Raw genomic sequence first — 4,011 nt, forward strand, 5'->3', positions numbered from 1 at the left:
TTCAGGGTGGGGGGGGTGGGAGGGAGCCTCCCTCGCCCCCTGGCGCCCGGGAGGAAGCGCGAGCGCGGCGCGCATGCGCGCACCCTGCCGGCACCTGCGCGCGCGCCCCCGCCTGCGCGCGCGTGCGCTCACGCGCGGACACACACACGCGCACACGTGCACACGCACACTTGCACTTGTGCGCGCACTCGTGCACGCGCTCCGTGCACGTCCGAACATGCACGGACGTGCTTGGGCCACCTGCAAGCGTGCATGCAGACGTGCCCGTGTGCACACGCGCGTGCACACCCACATGTGCGTGCACACAGTGCACATCTGCGCACGTGCATGCATGCACAGACCTCTGCACACATGGCATGCACACATACACGTGTGTGTGTGCGTACCGTGCACGTGCACATGCGCACTGCACATACGTGGAATCCCACATGCCCCTTCGTGCATTTTACACGCGCTTTACACACRCGCACATATAAACACACGCAAGCAGATGCACGCACACCTGTTCACACAGAGGTGGACRTACTCCCACGCACGTCCCACACACTGGTTCCAGTTCAGACCCGGACAGCCGCGGCCGGGGGCGTTCCGCACACCGGGCCACCTACGTAACCCGCGGCCGCGGCACGCCGCTGCGCGTGTGCACCCTCTGCCGCGAGGCCGCCGCCCCTGCGGCACGCGTGCGCACGCTAGGTGCGTGTGCCGGCCCACGTGTCGCGGGGCCGGGGTGACCCAGCACCCGCACGCTTCCTCCTCATTTGCTTCTAATAAATGAGAGGGGCCTGACGGGGCTGCGGCGCGCCGGACGGAAGGCGCGCGCGCGCTTTGAGTCACTCGGATCTTTTCTCGCTGATTAATTGCAAACTAGCCGCTTCCTCCTTTGCATTCGCAGCTAAGAGGCCGAGCAGACGGCGCAGGCTTCCCCCAAAGCGGCCGCTCCGCCGGCCGCGCGGGGCTCTCCCCGCGCGAGGGCCCTGCTGCGGCAGGAGTCGGAGGCGAACTCGGGCTCGGGGCGACCGGGGACGAGGAATTCCTCCGGGGGCAGYGGGCCGTCAGCCCGGGCGCCCCTCCCGCTGCCGCCCGGCGGTGCCCGGCCCCCGGTTTCCTTCCCGGGGGGCAGAGGGGCGACGGCACCTCCCTCGCCCCCCTCGCCCCGCTCGCGCAGCCCGGCCGCGACTTGTCTTTCGATAGGACGTAACGCAGYGAGAAGAGGCACCAGGGCAGCGCGCGGCAGGAGGGGGACGTGTGCGGCGTCCGCCGCGGGGCTCGGCGAGCCGCCGGGTCCTCAGCGCGGCACTCGCGCCCCAGGAGTGAGCAGCGCAGGATCCGACCCGCCGGGGCTTCGACCAGCTAATAGAGAGCAGATGGAGCTGGCTGAACCTTCTCAACCGAGACGATTTTGGGCCCCCCCCCCCCCGAAAAAAAAAAAAAAAAGTTTGCAAAACACGTAATAAACTAATTGTAATTTCAGCCAAGTTGGGAGAGAAAAAGCCCCGGGTGGGAGGAAGCAGAGGATTTTGTTGGACATCGGTGGATTCCTTCCCGCTCACTCTGCCCGACCTTCGGGATGCGGACGGTGCTTTTAGCCTCGCGTCAGCCCAAACTGACGTCGTGCCCGGGCGAAAGGGGTCGGAACCGTGCGGGAACGGCGACATCGGCTGCTTGCACGGGCGTCATGTCGGGGCAGCTCACGGAGCCGGCCGGCGGCACGGGAGGCCCCGTTACCTCCCGCAACACTAGCGCAGGAGCGCGGGGCGGCTCGCCGCCCCTCCGGGAAGGCCTCTGCATCTGCCGCCGCCTCTAGCATCTCAGCACCCCCGCGGGCCGCCTTTCCCGGGCATGGGAACCCCGCGGGCTGCCTTTCCCGGGTGTGGGAACCCCGTGGGCCGCCTTTCCTGGGCATGGGAACCCCGTGGGCTGCCTTTCCCGGGTGCAGGAACCCCACGGGCCGCCTTTCCCGGGTGTGGGAACCCCACAGGCCGCCTTTCCCGGGTGTGGGAACCCCACGGGCCGCCTTTCCCGGGTGTGGGAACCCCGTGGGCTGCCTTTTCCCGCGCCCAGGAACCCCGTGGGCTGCCTTTCCCGGGTGCAGGAACCCCACGGGCCGCCTTTCCCAGGCGTGGGAACCCCACAGGCCGCCTTTCCCGGGCACGGGAACCCCGTGGGCTGCCTTTTCCCGCGCCCAGGAACCCCGTGGGCCGCCTTTCCCAGGCGTGGGAACCCCACGGGCCGCCTTTCCTGGGCATGGGAACCCCACGGGCCGCCTTTTCCCGCGCCCGGGAGGCAGCCAGCACGGTGATTGAGGAGGACGAAGCAGGGATGCCGGAGGCGAGCGAAGAGGCAGGCAGGGCAAGGCCGTCAGCCCCGATCAGAAGCAGCCACGCAGCGGGTTCGTCCTCGGTCCGCCCATGCTCGGCCTCGACCCTGCACGGACGAAGCCTGCAAACCCGCTACAGTCAGAAACTGCACCTAAAGGTGAAGTTTCGGCCACGTCCAGCTTGCTGAATAAATCTCGCCTCCTTCCAGCGTGCCGGCATCGCGCGCAACGTGCTGAGGCTTTTCCTGAGCCGAGAGGCTCGTTTGGCGAGGAGCACGCTCTTCATTGAACCTAGCACTTTTTCTGTTCATAAAATATCCATGAGCACAGCGCAGCTTCTTAGAATATATGTTCTCTTTCTTACTGGAAAGAATTAAGATATTACTTTGACTTTTTCTTTATTATTGCTATAAATCGATTACGGGGCTGGGAAGCGTGACTCACGCCGCTTCGCTGCGCGCTGGTAGACGGTGGCATTGTGTGTGTCCTCAGGCTGGATCAAGTTGCAAATTTACAATTCGCTTTTGGGAAACAATATTTAAAAAGTCTGCACCAAGAGAAAGGAGGYGACCGGGGCTACGCTCTCAAATAATTAAAAGCTGCTTTGAAAAAAACTGTGACAAGCAAAAATCCAATTAGAAATATATCTCTATAAACCTCCAAATGAAAGAGCTTCCACATTCTCAAGTCCCTCTTGCGTCCGAGGGGATACGTCTGAGGAAACAGCTAGCAAGTCCCAAGTGTTACTTCGCTGGTAAATCAGCTTCCCGGCCGGGAAGGGTTTCTGCGCCCCGCTGAGCGCCCGCGCGGGCCGGCCACGCGGGTGCAAGCTCGAGTTTCGCAGCACCTGAGCCAGCTCCCGCCTCGCGACAAGTATCAGCCCGAAAATAAATTACTTGCAGGCAGAGAAGATTTTCCTAATGCTAAATGTGGCCGTGCCCTGTCGCGCTGAGTGGCATCAATCACCCCTCGCCACGCAGGAGGTTTAGGCACGAAGCTGTTCCCTCCTCTGTTTCCCTGCAAACGCCACGACAAAATCAGTTAAAACCCTTTGCGCAGAATAAAGAGCAGGGGGGAAAAAACCTTCCCGGGGTTTTGCTCGCAAGCCGTAGGCTCGGGGATTTGGGGAGCACGGCCGGGCGCGGGCGCCRCGCGGCCCCGGCGCGGGCGGACAGCTGGCTCGCGGCTGGATCCGCTCCCTCTCCCTCGGCGTCTCCTTCTCCYGCCGACGGGAGGTTTCGCCGGCCGAGCGGCCGGGCGCTGCGGCGCTGCAATTAGCCGCTTTTCTCCTTGGACAAATAACTTCCGTCTGCAATCTCCTTATCTCCTCCTCCTCCTTTCGGGGCTGCGGCGGGAGGAATTGCCGCTGGTTAATTGCTTCCTTTCTGCTCTGCAAAACGGAGGTGCTGAATCGCCCGTTCTGCACCCCCCGGGGCGCTGCCGGAGGCAGGGCTGTGTCCCCCCCCCGCCCCGCGCCAGCCCCCGTGCCCTGCGCTTCGCCCCCAAATTTGTGACCTCCCTCATGCTCGGGCCGGTGGTGGCGGCAGTGCGGCGGGTCGCGTCCCCGCCGCCCCCCGCGTTACAGCCCGGGTTCGACACACGGACTTTTCCCCCCTGTTATTTAAATCCTGTTTGTTTGTTTTTTAATGGAGCGAAGCCCCGAATCGGACGTTAAAAGCGCCAAAGGCAGCGCC

The sequence above is a fragment of the Rhea americana genome, unplaced genomic scaffold (genome assembly GCF_003343005.1).
Source record: "Rhea americana isolate MKP2758 unplaced genomic scaffold, rheAme1 scaffold_4, whole genome shotgun sequence".
NCBI lineage: Eukaryota > Metazoa > Chordata > Aves > Rheiformes > Rheidae > Rhea > Rhea americana.